General features: G+C 43.6%; 1 long non-coding RNA gene across 1 annotated transcript; it reads right to left on the reverse strand.

Annotated features, from left to right (window-relative positions):
• Positions 1-648: 648 nt before the first annotated feature.
• On the reverse strand, positions 649-9,391 carry LOC149124579 (uncharacterized). The gene is made up of 3 exons (XR_016212893.1): positions 9,034-9,391; positions 6,233-6,340; positions 649-1,094 (listed from the first exon to the last, which is right to left on the reverse strand). It is a non-coding gene; the product is annotated as an uncharacterized LOC149124579 (long non-coding RNA).
• Positions 9,392-18,422: the final 9,031 nt, after the last annotated feature.

Below are 18,422 nucleotides of genomic sequence, written 5' to 3' on the forward strand. Positions count from 1 at the left end.
GTTCAGATGATGAGAAGAGTATACATGTAGGAAATAGGCTGAGACTTCTTGCATGAAATTGATAGCAATTAGAAGTCCTAGGAGTAGGAATTTTTATGGCAAGAAGATCTTATAATGGTGATTTCCAAATTAAGTATGAAAGGGTTCTCAGGGACATGCTCGAGTTGAAAAGAAATGTCAAAGGTAATATCAAATGTATTTAATTGCCAGTTGTTTATCATCAGACAGTATTTCAGAGCCAACAGCTCAAAGCATGAAACTTAAGTGTGGTTTCTCTAGCTTATTTCTATATCCTCCCATAGCAAAGCAATTCTACTCCAGAGTTAGTCACAGTTTGTTGTTAGTCATACACATTATCTGACAAATCTTTGATCATCCAGTAAATTTTATGTTATATATATTTTACCACCTTAAAAATTTGTAAAAAGTGAGCAAAGGATCTTAATAGACTTTTTTTCAATGAAGATATATATAAATTGGCAAGAAGTTACCAAAAAGATGCTTGGCATCATTAATAATCAGGGAAATGTAATTCAAAAGCACAATGAGGCAATGTTTCACAACCATTAAGAAGACTAGAATAAAAATTCAGTTGATGAGAATGTAGAGAAATTGGAATGTGCATACACTGCTGGCGAGACTGTAAAATGCTGCAACAACTTTGGAAAACATTTTGGCAGTTGTGCAAATAATTCAACATAGGATTACAATAAGACCCAGCAATTCTACTCTTAGGTATATACCTAAAAGAAGTTAAAACATATGTTTTAATTAAAACACAAGAACTTGTACACAGATGTTCATAGTAGCATTATGTTTTAAGAGATTTATTTATTTTATTTTATAAGATTTTATTTATTTATTTGAGAGGTAGAGTTACAGACAGTGAGAGGGAAATACAGAGAGAAAGGTCTCTGGTTCACTCCCCAGATAGCCACAACGGAGGAGCCAGGAGCTTCCTCTGGGTCTCCCATGTGGGTGCAGGGGCCCAAGCTATTGGATCATCTTCTACTGCTTTCCCAGGCCATAGCAGAGAGCTGGATTGGAAGAGGAGCAGCCGGGACTCGAACCGGTGCCCATATGGGATGCTGGCACTGCAGGCAGAAGATTAACTCATTGAGCCACAATGCTGGCCCCAGATTTATTTTAGAGGCAGAGTTACAGAGAGAGAGAGAGAGAGAAAGGTCTTCCATCCACTGGTTCACTTCCCGAATGGCCAGAACACCTGGAGCTGAGCCCATCCAAAGCCAGGAGCCAGGAGCTTCCTCCAGGTCTTATGTGGATACAGAAACCCAATCACTTGGGCCACCTTCCTCTGCCTTCCCAGGCCATTAGCGAGAGCTGGATCAGAAATGGAGCAGTCAGGACTCGAACTGGCACCTGTATGGGGTGCTGGTGCTCCAGGCAGAGGCTTGACCTACTATGCCACAACGCTGGCCCCAGTAGCATTACTCATAGTGGCCAAAAAGTGGAAGCAGCCCAAATTTCTATGAATTGATGAATGAATAACAAAATATTGCATTTCTTTTTTTTTTTTTTTTTTTTTATACTTCAGAGACTTTATTTGATCTATTCTTTTTAGATCAACAGTTTCATTCCTAGGGCTTCCCCCGTGGAATGTTGGGTCCACCAGCACTGGCCACACACTTTTGTGTTCCAGAAAATAGCCAGGTTTTCACAGATCTTGTAGCGTACTGGACTACTCTGGTCCAGCTGGTTCTGGAACATTACCAAGGTGGTGGACATGTTCAAAGGCCTTTTTTTTTTTTTTTAAACTTTTATTTAATGCATATAAATTTCCAAAGTATGACTTATGGATTACAATGGCTTCCCCCCCATACCGTCCCTCCCACCCACAACCCTCCCCTTTCCCACTCCCTCTCCCCTTCCATTCACATCAAGATTCATTTTCGATTATCTTAATATACAGAAGATCAGCTTAGTATACATTAAGTATGGATTTCAACAGTTTGCTCCCACACAGAAACATAAAGTGAAAAATAATAGATGATTTTTTAAATGATGATGAAATCAGATCAGACCTATTGTCATGTTTAATCCCAGTGAGAGTCAAGTTGGGAGTTGATAATTTCTTTTTTTTTTTTTTTTTTTTACAGAGGATCAGTTTAGTATGCATTAAGTAAGGATTTCAACAGTTTGCACCCCCATAGAAACACAAAGTGAAATATATTGTTTGAGTACTCGTTATAGCATTAAATCTCAGTGTACAGCACATTAAGGACAGAGATCCTACATGAGGAGTAAGTGCACAGTGACTCCTGTTGTTGACTTTACCAATTGACACTCCTGTCTATGGCATCAGTAATCTCCCTATGCTCCAGTCATGAGTTTCCAAGGCTATGGAAGCCCTCTGAGTTCTCCGACTCTTATCTTGTTTAGACAAGGTCATAGTCAAAGTGGAGGTTCTCTCCTCCCTTCAGAGAAAGGTACCTCCTTCTTTGATGACCTGTTCTTTCCACTGAGATCTCACTCACAGAGATCTTTTGCCAGAGTGTCTTGGCTTTCCATGCCTGAAATACTCTCATGAGCTTTTCAGCCAGCTCCGAATGCCTTTAGGGCTGATTCTGAGGCCAGAGTGCTATTTAGGACATCTGCCATTCTATGAGTCTGCTGAGTATCTCACTTCCCATGTTGGATCGCTCTCCCCTTTATTTACTCCATCAGTTAGCGTTAGCAGGTACTAGACTTGTCTATGTGCTCCCTTTGACTCCCAGTCCCTTCACCATGACCAACTGTGAACTGAAACTGATCACCTGGAACAGTGAGATGGCATTGCTTTTAACAGATTATCACTAATCATGAAAAGCAGTGAAGTGCTAACAAATGCCCCAGTAGAATACAGCTTGAAAACATTGCATTAAGTGAAAGAAACTAGTCCCAAAAGAGCACAGCTTACTTGGTTCCATTTTTATGAAATGGCCAGAATAGGTAAAGCTGTAGAGATAGAAAGGATATCAGTGGTTAGGGTTAGGGAAGATGGAGAATAAAGGGTGATAGTTTAGGGGTACTGGCTCCTTTGGAGGTGATGAAAATATTTTAAAATCTATTGTGGTGACATTTGTATGCATCTGTGAATAAATTAAGATTCATTTATTTGTATGCTTTTAAATGGGCAAATGGTATAGCATGTAAATTTTATCTCATTATAGCTGTTTTACAAAAACTGGAAAAGAACAATACTAATACTTTGCTGCAGGGTTCTCCTTTAGCCTGAGGATGAATATCCAAAACTGGGAATCATCACAGTCATATGACTTGTGCTGGCTGATGAGCATACAGGGGACTGGGCTGTGGTGGAGGGTGCCTGTATTGAGAAAAGTGAAGCCACTTCTTAGGTCCCACTAATCCCTGCATATTACAGTGCAACCTTAGTGCCTTTGAGAGACCTCATTCCAAGAGCAGCTGAAAATTTTCATAATTTTTGGAATTTCCTCATTTTTGTTGCTACTGATTCATTCAGAAGCTAGATACAGATAGAGATGAAAGCCCTTTGTTCCCATGGTAACAGAGAAATACTCATACAAAACCTAAATCACATTTTTCTGTGAGTCTAGCACAGAAGCTAAATAGCAGTAGACCAAAGGAAGCCTTGATGAACAGAATTGGTTCAACAATTCTCTCTCTGCCTTCCAAACCCAAAGTTTTCCAAGAAGACAGCAGTGAAGAGGATGGTAAACAGAAAGGAAATAACATAATACATTGTGTCCTTGTGGTAAATGAATTCCAACCTCCTAAATTGAATCCAAAGGTGAACCAAAAATAACTTCAACTGTAGCCAGAGTCTCTCCTTCCTCAAATACTGACAAAATAAAACAGGCAGTGGTAAGAAAGATTGGGTTGTGCTCAATATAAATTTTCATCAGAGAATTGCAAATTAAAACCACAGAGAAATACCATTTCATACCGACTAGAATGGCTAAAAATAGAAAATAAGACAATGCCAAATGTAACAAAGATATAAAACCACTGGAACTCTTGCTTACTGCTGGTGGGAGTGTAAAATGGAATAACTACCCTGGAACCTCCATTGGCAGTTTCTTACCACGTTATGTTTACCCCTTTATAACAAAGCATTTCTACTCTTGTGCATATACCTGAGAGACGTAAAATACGTCCACCAAAAGTCTTAAAAAACCCCTTCTTTGTAGGAGCTTTATTCATAGCAATATAAAATACTGCTGAAAATAACTCAGAAGCCCATCGAGCATATATTAATAAGTTATGGTATATCCATATAGTTAGTGGAACATTAGTCAGCAATAAAAATGAATAAACTGATACATTTTACCAACAATATCAATTTTCACTGATATTGAAGGTGCACTGTATACTTTAAATGGGTATATTATATTGTATCTGAACTTTATCTCAATAAAGCTGTTATGCTGCATGAAAGAAGACAGACACGAGGCAATACATATTATAAAATGCATTTGAATGAAGTTCAAGGATATAGAAAGCTAAGAAATACTAGAAGTCAGGACAGTTATTGCCTTTACAAAGGAAGGTTAGTTTTTGACTAGAAAGCCACACAAAAGAACTTTCTGGGATAATGGAACTATCTGTATTCAATAAGCTTAAGATCTTTATCTGTCTATCTATATTCCCCTATTGCCGTGGTTTGAATATGGTTAGTGTCCCCTCAATGGTTCATGTTTTGGGAACTTGATCCCCAGACTGGTGGTATGGGGAGGGGCCAAGGACCCTTAGGAGGTGGGACCTCATGCTATGTCCTTGAATCAATTGTGATGTGCCTTTAAAAGGGATTATGGGTGGCCACCTAGCTTTCTCTCCTTAATGGTTTGGGATGCAATCATTGACCCTGCCCATGCTGCCACTATTGCTGTCTGTCTTGACTGCTGTCTGCAGCCTTCACCACAGAGCTCACACCATGCCATTGGGATCTGGAACCTCTAAAACGGTGAGCTAAATAAACCTATTCTTCTGCATAAGTAGCCCTAGTCAAGTATTTCATTATAGTGTTGAAAAGCGGACTAATACATCTGTGGAAAATTATAGTCTAATGAAAAGTTACACTCTAAAATAACATGTAGGCAAACAGAATAGTTTATGAACTGTTTCCACCCTGATTCCATTCTGGTGGTTGAAGGAGCCCAGCTTCAGGTACCAAATCAGGTACCATATCCCTAGAATGTTCAATGATAGCCCCTTCAGGTATAGGATCATCTCCCTTCTGTGGGGGCTGCTCAGAGAATTCCCAGAAATTGATGCATTTTTATAAACATATTGTGCATAAAGAGAATTCTGCATCTGCCCAGAATTTTCCAGTGAGAAACTGCATAGGAGTGATCAGAACTGCCCCTGGCTGAGCTTATCACATCCCAGCAGGTGTGCCTTAGGCTCGCACATGGGACTCTGCTGCTCTCATCTCCTTGGCTTTGTTCCTGGGTTCTGATGTTCTCTCGAGCTGTTTGTGTTTAGATCTTCCAGGATGTCGTCTGACGTCCGAAGTGCTTGTCCTGACGTCCAAAACGCTCGTCCTGAAATAGTTTGCTTTAACCACAGCCAAGTCAGCAGGTCACAACCCCAGTCTGACACCTAATGGATTTCTGGACAGAATTAAGTAGTCCATGAACTTGAATGAGAAAATTGCATCTCAATTTTTACTAACCTCTGAAGGACATTTGGTGTTTCCTTCCACCATGAATGTAAGCAATAAGCTACAACAATATTAACCATACCTGTGACCATCATAATTGGAAATCACAAGTAATTTATCATCATATCACAGCTGTGGCAGGTATCGCAGAATATTGTTGATGACCATCACTACTTCAAAAGTCTGGTAATTATTATACCAGCATGAAATAGAATATTATTTAGTGAATTAATAAAGGGCTATACATGAGTATATTTTACATAACTTTAAAAATGTTTAAATAACTGAGTTTCAATTTAACTACTTTCCATTATAATGTAATGCTTTTTATTTATGCATTTACAAACATGAGAAGAGATACTAGTTTATTATTACTGATATGAAAAACCTAGTTATTTAAAAACAACACATATTTGTTTATTTACCTGAAAGGCAGGGATAGAGGGATAGAAAGAGAGAGCTGAGAGAAAAAAAAAGAGATCTTTCATCTGCTAATTCACTCCCCTAAATGCCTACAACAGCTGAGGCTGGGACAGGCTGAAGCCAAGGAGCCAAGAACTCAATCCAAGACTCAATTACTTGAGCCATTACCTGCTGCTTCCCAAAGTCCACATTATCAGGAAGCCAGAACTCAAACCCAGGCACTGTGATATGGGATGCAGGATCACCAAGTGGCGTTTTAACTGCTATGCCAAACATCTGCCAAAAAACAAACAAACAAATATTAACATCTTACTGTTCTACAGATGAGAAATTGGACACATTTCTTTCTGGGATAAAATTAAGGTGTCAGTTGGACTGTGTTCCTTCTAAAAATATTTGGGGACAATCGATTTGCTTGCCTTTTCCAGCTCCTAGAGGCTTCCTATATTCCTTGGCTTATAGCCCCTTCCTCCACCTTCAAAGTCAGCAAAAATGGATCCATCCCTTCATGTATTACATCACTCCAACCTTCTCGTCTACCTTTGGGATTACATTAGACCTATTTGGTTAATCCAGAATAATATCCTTAGTTTAAGGTCAGCTGATTAGCAACTCAATTCATTCTGCAACCTTAATTCCCCTGTGTTAGGTCACAACATAGTCACAGGTTCTGGACATCTGTGGGGGCTTCATTCTTCCTACCATAAGGGTTCCAGCCTTCAGGACCCGGCTCGGCAGGCCATGGTACAAATAGTCTGATGCTGCAGCCTAAACCCTGGTCTGACCTCTGTTTGCCTGATTCTGGCTGTCCTGCATAATTGCACTGGCCTCGTTTCAGCTCCCTTTGCAGCCAAACAGGACAGAATCTCTGTGAAAAGCACGTCCCTGGCCCTCCTTCTCACATCGGGGCACAGATTCAAGTCCTAGCTGCCTTGCATCCAGTCCAGCTCCCTGCTAATGTGAATGGGAAAGCAGAAGATGGCCTAAATACTTGGGTCCCTGACACCCACATGGGAGACCCGGGTGTAGTTCCTTGATCCTGGCTTTGTGCTGGTCCTGTTCTGATTATTATGGTCATTTGCAAAGTGAACCAGTGGATGGATAATTCTCTCTCTCTCTTTGTGTGTGTGTGAGAGAGAGAGACTCTGGCTTTCAAATAAATAAATAAATCTCTTTTTAAAATAGAAAATATTAGAACTAAAATTTATATTTTAAAAGAAAATGTATTTATAAAAATGCTTCAATTTCTGGATTGCCTTCAAATTATATTTCATTGCAGGATGTCCTGGAGCCCAGACCCTGCTACCCAACTCTATCCAGATCCTACCCAAACCCATTGGGGGCAGCCCAGGTACTCACAGGAAATATTAAGGACTATAATCCAAAGGGTCCCAGCCAAAGTGTCTGGGAGCCCCTTGTACCATGTGTAACATTGAGGAAATAGACCACCTTGCTTGTGAATAGTCACTGTGCCAAAGCAAGACCCTGTCTTGGATTTGTGGCTACTACAGGGGCAAGAGGCATGGATACACTTCCTCCTTAACAAATGGGACTCCTCCCTCTGTGATCCAGATCATGAAAGAAAGCAGGGCTGGAGGTCAGAGCCAGAACAGGCAGCATTTTTGAACTTGTTATTCCTGGACTTTGATGCTTTGGCCATTGAACTCTCGGGATTTGAGCATGTAGCTGAATAGCTGAGTTCTATCAAAAACTTGTAAAGTAGAAATAATTATTAAAATTACAATAGCACATGATCTTCCAAACTAGAGCCTTAAATAGTGACTCAGTGATACCCTCAACTTCCATGGCCGTCTATGGAAACATGGTTGCCTTAAAGAAATACCATCCTGCATTTCTTTGCCTGACAACTTTAATTGCTGTGTTTCCTTAGTAATGTTGAATGCAGCACAGGGTTGCTAATATTGTTGATCTAAAGGTTAAGAAACCTGGATCCAGCTTTGGTTTTGCCATTAGCCAATAATATGATGCTAGACAAGTTATTTAACTTCTCCTGAAGATCTTGTTAAAAAATATAGGTGCCTGGGGCTCCAGCACACATGCTTGAATGAAAAATGTCATTGGAGTCACTGGTGATCTGCACACTCAGCAAACACCTGGGTGACCTGCAGCATCAAGGGAACACTCGATTCAGTAACTACATCCTGCTGGAGGAGGAAGTCACCTTCCCTAAGGACAAGCACCAGGAAAAACTTCGCTTTTTAAAATCAAAGCACCCAGGCATCAAGTTCCTGTGGACGTCTCTCCCATTGGTTAACACCTGGGTTGTACAAATAGCATTTCCTTGCAACAATCACTTTAATAAACGACAGGTGTTTTCTGCTGGAAATCAACACTGGCAATTAGTTTGCTTTTTCCCTGGATGAATCTGGAGGGAAAAAAGTTTTCAGTCCCCCACCAAGCCAGGTTTACCAACCACCAATCCTTTCTACAAGTCATGGAGATTTCAACTGTACCTTAATATTATTTCCCATCTTCCAAAGAGTTTTTTGAGAATGAAAAGCTGAAACTGCAGGTGGGTATGAGGTGGTACATCAACCTGCAATTTCAGTGCTTCTTCCTATTCACTGAGATTAAGCTAGAAGTATGATTTCCCCAGGCATTTCTCGTGACCACGTCGTGTAATTGTCACTCAGGCATCTTGTGCTGACTGTCTGAACTCAAAGAATGGATTTCATTTCTGTGCTGGCATTGACAAAGGAAATTGTACCAGGTGAGATTGGGGACTGCCCTCTAAAGAGACTCAGAGCATTCTCTTTTGACTGCTGATGAAATACAGAAGAAAAAAGATAAATATGAAAAGGCAGTTGTTTTTAAGCCTCCTTTGTGTGCATGTGTGTGTGTGTGTGTGCATACACCCTAACCATGAACTGAACTGAGGGTAGCATGCCCCAGGTTACAAGGAGAGGCCTGGAGAAGTCCCTGTTGACCCTGGCAAGTGAATGCAATACCTGGCACATTTTTGTCAAGTTCTTTCCCCTGATGTTAGCCTGGTCGGTGTGCTGAGGCCCTGGGGAAGCACTGTTACAGGTGCTGCGGTCTGATCCTGGGATGCCTGGCAGGCTGATGGAGGGGAGGAATCTCAATCCTCTGTCACCCCTGCCTGTCAGAAGCCTGCAGAATGAAAGGTGGGCCAGGCTGACTCCACAACAAACTCCGCATCTGCCAGCAGGAATGGCTGCTGTGGAAGTAAAGGCGGATACACTGGGAGGGGAAGCACTGGCTTTATGGGAAGAACCTGTTTGACTTGTTAGTTCTGATCTCTAGGAAACTCAAAGCAGCTTTTCTTGATGTTGTCTTCATCACTTTCTGTGCAAAGAAGAAAAAGGCAGTGTCAATAATTTATTGTGTTGTCAATTGATTGTTTTTTTTCTTTCTAGGAATTCTTTTTGCTCATAAGGCACACTATATAAGCATCTATTTTCTCCTAAGAATGAATTCTGTTTGATTTCTTCTTTTCTGTCTCTTCAAAAGGTATCCTAGGATTGCTAACATTGAGTTTGTGTGTTTGTGTGTGTATGAGAGATAGACACGGAGGTAGACATGGGGTTTTGGGGGCGGGGGGAGAGCAGAGAGCTTTGGTGCTTTTTCTTTTTTACACAGATAAGTTTGTGTCACCTTGACATGACTTCTGCTTTTTGGTCTTCAGATTCCAGTACCCATTCTCGATGAGGACCAGATACTAGGCAAAAACCTGAGCTGGAGCGAATCTTCCTCTGGGGTTTAGATGGAAAAGAGAAATATCCCTAAAGTGGAGAATGGGGAAAACATGCAAATCAGAACTTCAAGAAGGGATCTGGGTTCTATTTCCCTGTCCTCAGAAGAAACATCTTTTACCATGCAGATTTGATTCCTTTTCTTAGAAAATGAAGAGAGCAGTGCATCTTCCGTTTTTGAAAACAATTTAAAATGAAGGCAAGAACATGTGAACGTGGTTATTTTCTGTTTTTATGCTCTCTGATTTCTCCTGATGGCTTATGTCATACTGTCTGATGACAGACCAATATCCTCACCTCCTTTCCCACCTCTGAGAAAACAAAGAAAGTGTTTGCCTATGTGCAGGTGGAGACCGTGGGTATGTGTCTGGAGGACTTGGCTTCCAGCGGGCTTCTCAAAGGCCATCTTCTGGAGCAAACAGTGTCTGTAGTAGGAAGAGGGTACCAATTTGGAATGCACACCCTAGGTGGCAGCAGTGATGCCTCCAGGACTTGGTTCCCTGCCACCCATGTAGCAGACCTGGACTGAGTTCCCAATTTCTGGCTTTGCCCCTCCAACACCCTCTGTTTTAAGGGCATTTGGGGAGTGAGCCAGGGGATGAAAACTCTCTTTATCTCTCTGCTTTTTGAATTTAAAACAAAAGAAAACAAAACCGACTTCTTCAAGTCCCTCTCCATCCCTTCATCCTTTAGTTTTGGTGCCAACTACTCTGACTGTCTTCAAATGCTTGGAGGGATGAGCAGGGTAGGAGACAGAGGATCGCCTGCCCATCCCCATCAGAGTATCCTCCCAGCCTGCACCCCTGGACACAGCGGCCTCCACTCCCTACCCCCTAAGAAGACTTAACGTGTTTACTGAGTCAGTACAAAAGTGCTTGAACTTGTGGATGTTGCTCTACTGCTTTGTGTCTGCAGAAGACAGACAGGGAAAACACACTGTAACAGTACATGGAAGCCAGCTGGACATTGTTGTCTGCAGCGAATGATCAAGGGACTCTGAACCGAGACCTGCTGGCAAAGCCGCTGAGCTCTGTGGGCTGCTGCTGAGACGAGGCGGAGAGAGAAGTGCAGTGGTCCAGAACCCAAGATAGGAGGCTCCCCGGGGTCCTGGGACTTTCTGCTCCACCAGTGCGGAAATCCTTGGGCAGTAGGATTAACGGTGACGTAGGCAGCGGTCAGAAGAGAAGGAACTCTCAGTTCCACTCAGAGTCCGGCTGACCTCATCCTCACTGTGATCTCCAGAGCTTGTTGTGCTTTCAAAAAGATTCCTTGAACGGGTGATTGGTTCCGCTGTTGTCACTGTGTGTGAGTGCAGAAATGTGTAGGCTCATCCTGAGGAGTGGATTTGTGCTCCGGGTACAGAGATAGCAGTGCCCGGTGCTGAATGGAGGGGGCGTCCGCAGAAACATGAATTCAGATTTTGTAGTTGCTTGTTCTTCAGATGTCTAATCTTTGCGTGCCGTAACCGGGACCTTTACTGACCTCCCGTGTTCTTGTTGAAGGTATCACTTTCGGGCTACATTTCTGTAGGAGCTCCCTGCTTATGTACTTCTAGGATATCATCTCTATGGCTCCCTTAATATGTGAGCAAGAGGGCCATTAGCAACCCATTGTGCTTTAGGGATGAGCAGCATGGAAATATCATCAATGTTTTATCATTGGGGTCAGAGCGGGAGTTTGAGGGGGCATTTTGTACAGCAGGAAACAGGCTGCTTGGGTAGCAAACATCCCATGTTGAGGTGCCTGGTTTGATTTCTGTCTCTGTTTATATATATTTTTTTTAAGATTTATTTTATTTATTTGAAAGAGTTACAGAGGTAGAGACAGAGAGAGAGGTCTTCCATCCGCTGGTTCACTCCCCCAGATGGCCACAACGGCCAGAGCTGTGCCAATCTGAAGCCAGAAGTAGGAGCTTCTTCTGTGTCTCCCACATGGGTGCAGGGACCCAAGGACTTGGGCCATCTTCCACTGCTTTCCCAGGTCATAGCAGAGAGCTGGATCAGAAGAGGAGCAGCCGGGACTCAAACCGGCGCCCATATGGGATGCCGGCACTGCAGGCCAGGGCATCAGTCGGCTGCGCCACAGCGCCGGCTTCTTCTCTGTTTCTGATTGCAGCTTCTTGCTAATGTGCAACCCCGGAAGCAGCAGATGATTGCTCAAGTACGTGAGTCCCTGCCATCTCCGTGGGAGACCCCAGACTGAGTTCCTGCTTCCTGGCTTCACCCTGTCCCACCCCTGGCTGTCGTGGGCATGTGGGGAGTGAACCAGTGGGTGGAGGATCTCTCTCTCTGTTTCTTTTTTTTTTTTTTTTTTTTTTTTTTTTTTTTTTTTTTAATTTTTGACAGGCAGAGTGGACAGTGAGAGAGAGAGAGACAGAGAGAAAGGTCTTCCTTTGCCGTTGGTTCACCCTCCAATGGCCGCCGCTGCAGCCGGCGCACCGCGCTGATCCGATGGCAGGAGCCAGGAGCCAGGTGCTTTTCCTGGTCTCCCATGGGGTGCAGGGCCCAAGCACCTGGGCCATCCTCCACTGCACTCCCTGGCCATAGCAGAGAGCTGGCCTGGAAGAGGGGCAACCGGCTCTCTCTGTTTCTTTACCTTTGTCTGCTGCACTTCAAATGAAAATGCAAAAAGAACAAATTCTGAGGAACTTTAATATTAGACACTAAATAAAATAACCAAAGAGCCATTCATCTTTTAAGGATGTGTTTCCTCATCCGGGAGAGTATCACATGGGAGTCTTTGGGTAATGCCTAAATTTTTTTTTTTTTTTTTTAATTTTGTCCCCTTCAGTCAAGCAGATTGTTGCATACTCACGGCTCAGCTCCCTGGGCATACACATGGCATTCTGAAACTGTTTCCCTGCCCCTGGCACATTCTTTTCTCCCTGAACAAGCCCTTTCATTCTTTTACATTTTATCATTTAAAACATGTCCTGAGGTTTCTGATTTCCTTTTCAGAAAACTCTCTCACCGTCTTTAGATTTGGTTGTCTCAGTCCGAGCTTGCTTGAACCTGGAATGAGTGGTAGATGTGATTTCTGTTTCTTATTTGCACGTGGTCATGATTTTCATTTAAACTGGACTTTGTATCTGGCCTAGGTGGGCAAGGAACTTCTCTGCCATTGCCATGGTGTGAGGCACTCGTGAGTTGGAGGATCAGATTGAACCTGGCAGAGAAGAAATGAGACCTGAAGGCCTGAAAGATGGCTGAATAAAAGTCCCAGCCTTACCTGAATAGATGATGTTGCATTTTAAGGTTGCTGTCCAGATGTCATAGAGAACGGTGGTAGCTCAAAGCACTACTGTTGCCATCTGATAGGTATGTGGCCATTTCCTGCTTTAAGCTCTAAGTCCATTCCCTAAACAGCCTATGTCATATAGACCTCGAGCTGCAATTAGAGAGGAATTATATCTTTAAGAAATATGGTTTCTAAAAATATAACATAACTAAATAAATCCCAGAACTGAAGGCATAAAGAAAGACTAATCTCATAACCCTTAGTTTGAAAGAGCTCCTACAGCCCATGGGACATTCTGTACAGATCTTTTATTGAAGGCAGATTGGAGAAATGAAAAGCAGTTGAGTTTGGGAAATTAATTATTGTATCATTTTGCCAAATCCTGTAATACTTTAAATGTAGGATTAGATGGATGTCATCTGGGATTGGGAACCGAGAGGTGGCAGGGGATAGACGAGGAGAAGTGGAATGTTTTTGAGTCAGTTACTTAATCAGTTTTCCTGGACAAAGGATAACCTTGTGTTAGAAGCACTCAGAGTTGCAGAGTGAAAGATGTGCTGTACATTCGTAGGTACACCGGGGGCATAGTCCAACCCAGGTGTAACTCAATCCCTGAACGAGAAGGTACTTTAGAACAGGATTTAATTGTACTCTCCTGGAAGTATGCCCCTCATTCCAGTTGGGAGGTTTAATTAATCCTTACCCAGAGGTCAGTGACTTCACCATAAATGCCATAGAAGGGCAAGGACTCATCTCAATGTGAGTTAGCATTCGATGCAGCCAGTGTTCATTTTATTACGTTTATCAATTGTTTTAAGAACTCGGCTGAATGAGTTCATTGTATGTGTGCCTGGAGGCTTTTTAGAGCGATTTGGAAAATACATTATAGAAGAAACCACAAGATTGTTAAAATGACTTGAAACAGTTTGAGTCCAATTTTCAAAGGAGGTTGTAATACCCATATTTATTCTTGTTTCATCCCCTTATATGATTATTCACACTGTATTTTGAGAATAAAATTTATGAGACAGGATCCCCATCTAATTATCCTACTCCCCTCCCATTCATTTTTTCCCCTTTTTCTTTCTCTGGCTTCTAGCAGGCGCTCCCAGGGGAATTTAAGAACGAGAGGCTGAATGATCTAGATGGAAACACAGAATCCTTCTTTCATGTGCTTTCCTTTCAACGCATCTAATCTTTTCCCTATCAAGGAATACTTTTTGAGCAAAACAGAGTGGCTTGGTCCTCGCCACAGTTGGCAAAGGCTTAAATGGAAGGTTTCTGTCTATTGCTCACTTACTGCCTCTTTCTTACCTGTTTAAGCTCCTTCTCCCCTGTGGTGTTAAGGGGCGGGGCTGTGGCTGTGAGCAGGACTAGGAAGGGGGTGAGGGGAGCATCAGCTTGCGGTGGACACCTGAAGAGAGGGCAGAGCTGAGGTGCTTCACCTCCAGCAGGTTTCTGGAAACCTGTTTTAGACCAAACATACTGCAGTATTCAGTATGAAACTTGGACAGGGAAACTCAAAGTCTAAGTTTTAACCACTGCATAAATCTTTCTTTTTCTTTTCTATTTCATCTTGACTTTTTATCTCTTATATAAACTTTCTTAGGTATATTTCCATGAAGATATTTATTCCAATCCCTTCCTTATGTCTAGGTAAAGTGCTGGATGTGGAAGGATGATTTATCGTAACAATAGAAAATAATATGCCTGAGTAAGTTGTCAGCGTAGAAAAAGGGCTGAGTTTGTATTTGGACCACTTGTGTTCATGGTCCAGCTTACCTATTAACTACTGCAAAGGACTTGAGCACATAGTGCCTCAGTTTATTCAGTTGCAAAACGTGCACGATACAGTACTAAAGATCTCCATTTTACAAGGATTTTCAAAGGCTTCAGTGAGATAAATACTGTATAAAACAGGAAGCTAGATCAGAAGTGTTTGGTGGTAGGTACTCAAGTTGGCTGTTTGATATGGGAGGCAGGTGTCCCAAGCAGCAACCTAGCCCACTGCACTACAGAGCACACCTGTTGGGCTCTTCTTTTGCCTTGCCTCTTGGACAGATCAGCTTTGAACAGTGCAGCCTGGGTATATGGCTCAGGGGCTGTACTGTTCTGTGTGCTTTGCCTACCTTTCTGTGAGGAACAAGAGGACCACAGAGCCTCAGGAAACAAGAAAGTATGTGCCACGACCAAGATCCCCATCCACCCCTGGAGTATCCACAGTAGCTACTAAGCCACATCTTTTTATGCTCAGCAAGCATTTGAATCGGATTGATCCAGTTCTCCATCTCCATCTCTGATGTATCTATGGCTTCAGCTTTGGTCCCCCATTCACAAACTGGTTGTTGTGACCCTCCCTTTGATTTTGCACCCTAGTCCATTAAACCCAAACACCCTTGCTGGGTCCCCTCTCTCCCCCTCCCTCACTCCAGAACTTCTCTGAATTGCTCATTTCTGTAAGGGCACCACCATTCTCCCTAGAATTAGGGCCCACAGCTTTGCTGTCAGTTACATGTGCTTCCGGTCAGCTACCAAGGAATATTCATTATGCCCCGTAGGGGGCTTCCCATCCACCTCATCCTCTCTGTCCCCCCAGACAGCTCCCTTGTTTGGCCTCTTAGGCCCACACCCTCAACCACTGAAACACTTCTCTAACCAATCCTGAGCTCAGACTCTTTCCCACATCCATTTTGATCACTCAGACCCTGCCATTCTGCCTATTAAATAGTTTAAATGTCCTTCCTGGCTGTCAATTTCCTATACAACCTGCTGCCGTTTTTGTCTTGAAAGCAGTGTATGCGCTCAGCTGAGGCATGCTCACAGTTTGCACAGGAGCTTGGCCAGTACAAACCATAGAAGCCTGGACTGGTTGGGCACAGTCTTTCCATTGGCTAAAGCTCTAGGTGTGGTGCTGGTGCCATAGTATAGTGGCTAAAGCCACAACCTGTGGCGCTGGGTTTAAGCGGCTGCTCCACTTCTGATCCAGCTCCCTGCTAATGCACTGGGAAAGCAGGCCCAAGTGCCTGGGCCCCTGTACCCATGCAGGAGACCCGGAGGAAGCTCCTGGCTCTTGGCTTCAAATCAGCTCAGCTCTGGCCATTGCAGCCATTTGAGAAGTGAATCAGCAGATGGAAGATCTCTCTGTCTGTCTGTCTCTCTGTCTCTTAACTTGGCCTTTCAAATAAATAGATAAATATTTAATAATAATAATAATAATAAAAACTCTAGGTGTTTGCAGCTCGGGCCAGCTCCCATGGCCCCTTAGCTGACTCTGAGCTTCAGTAATTCTCTGCATCTCCTCACTTCCTGCCCGCTTCCGGAGCCAGACTTGAAGGTTCTATCCTGCAAGACTGTCGCTCCTCCAGCCTATTGTCACAGTGCCATTGCTCACAGAAGTTTCTGATACTCAACAAACAATGCAATAAAGCAGTTACAGCACCAGAACTCCTGGAAGCACAGGACAAAGCCGTTAGTGGTCACCCTTCGGTGGTCACCAGTCAGCCACAACCCAAGAGCCACTCTGCTGAAAGCTTTACTTACCTGTGACAAGTGAAGGGGATGGCAGGAAGGTATAGTTCCCTAAAACAAACCACAACAACAACAACGAAGACAACCTGCCTCTCTGAGAAGGGCTTTGCCGGGGCTTTTGCTGCAAGGTTCGGGGAATGCTGAGTATGTAGAAAAAGGGGGAGCTTCTGAGCCCATCCTGCTCAGGCAACAGACATAGCCATACATTGCGTGTTCAAAAACCCGACAGATGGGTCTCTCGCAGCTTTCCCTGTTAGGGGTCCTCTAGCCCCCCTGCCAGCAATGTTGCAAGATAAGCTTTCCTAGAACAGCCTCTGAGAAACAAGCACAAGCCCTAAACAGTTTGTAGATTCTTTGCCCATGTGCCCCACTCCTGCCTCAACGGGCATTCTTGGTTACAGAACGATGTATCTTTGGAGTCAGCAAGGCAGAAGTAGGTTTTAATTTAAGCAAATGGAGCTCCTCCCCTAGTTTCGTTTTCCTGGTTGAAGCAGTTATGGTACTCATCTTGTTCTGTTCCTGCCTGAGGCTGGGGTCGAAGCTCCCAGCTCTGCCTGGTATCCGCTCTGGAGGTGTTTCTCCTTCGTGACCTGTCTTGGTTAGTTGGGAACACATTGGTTCTGAGGTGACTTCTTATCCCTGCATGGATGTCTCTTCTTTGACCTGATGGCTGTCCTGTATTTTCTTTTTCTTCTTCTTTTTTTTTTAAAGGTTTATTTATTTATTTGAAAGTCAGAGTTACACACAGAGAGAAGGAGAGGCAGAGAGAGAGAGAGAAAGAGAGGTCTTCCATCTGCTGGTTCACTCTCCAGTTGGCTGCAACAGCTGGAGCTGTGCTGATCCGAAGCCAGGAGCTTCTTCCAGGTCTCCCATGCAGGTGCAGGGACCCGAGGACTTGAACCATTTTTTACTGCTTTCCCAGGCCATAACAGAGAGCTGGATCGGAAGTAGAGCAGCCTGGTCTCGAACCGGCACCCATATGGGATGCTGGCAATGTAGGCGGCGGCAGCTTTACCCACTGTGCCATAGCGCCGGCCCCCCTGTATTTTCTTTATGACTAATAATGTTTCCAACTAATCTGTACCAAAACCAGAAACTGCAGTTATCATTGACAATCTCATCTTTCTCTAACCCACCGTGTCCCATGTTGGAGCCACTCTTTAAAAGTTGTTTTTATAGTGTCTCCATCCGGGACCCACTGACCCAGCAACAGCCCAGGTCCTCATCACATTCCCCCAGGACCAGTGGAATCACCCACAGGTGACAGTGTTGCTACCCAGCTCACTGCGCACTCCACTCCTTTCTCCTTACCCTGCCCTTTGTGTTCATTTGTCAGTATTTTCTGTATTCCTTCCTCTCTTCAGTTCTCTTGATGCAGTGTAACTAGTTAGAGTTTAGGCCTGTTGGAACTCTTCTATACCTGCAAAATCCTGCTGTCTCTTTAAATGTCAGTTTGATATGCCCACCTTCCCAGGATACACCTGTCCCAGTGGGGACCAGGGTGCATGCTCAGACCCCACCTTTATATTCGATTAGGGGTGGGTACCTTCCCCTTCCTCATAAAAAGAATGGAAGGTGGGAGAGAGCTATTTTCCTTTTTTTTTTTTTTAAGATTTATTTATTTATTTGAAAGTCAGAGTTACACAGAGAGAGGGAGAGGCAGAGAGAGAGAGAAAGAGAGAGAGAGGTCTTCCATCCACTGGATCATTCCCCAGATGGCTCCCATGGTGGAGCTGTGCCAATAGGAAGCCAGAAGCTTCTTCCGGGTCTCCCATGCGAGCGCAAGGGCCCAAGGACTTGGGCCAACTTCCACTGCTTTCCCAAGCCATAGCAGGGAGCTGGATCGGAAGTGGAGCAGC

The sequence above is a fragment of the Oryctolagus cuniculus genome, chromosome 9, assembly GCF_051225735.1.
Source record: "Oryctolagus cuniculus isolate XC-2025 breed Fujian yellow rabbit chromosome 9, ASM5122573v1, whole genome shotgun sequence".
Lineage (NCBI taxonomy): Eukaryota > Metazoa > Chordata > Mammalia > Lagomorpha > Leporidae > Oryctolagus > Oryctolagus cuniculus.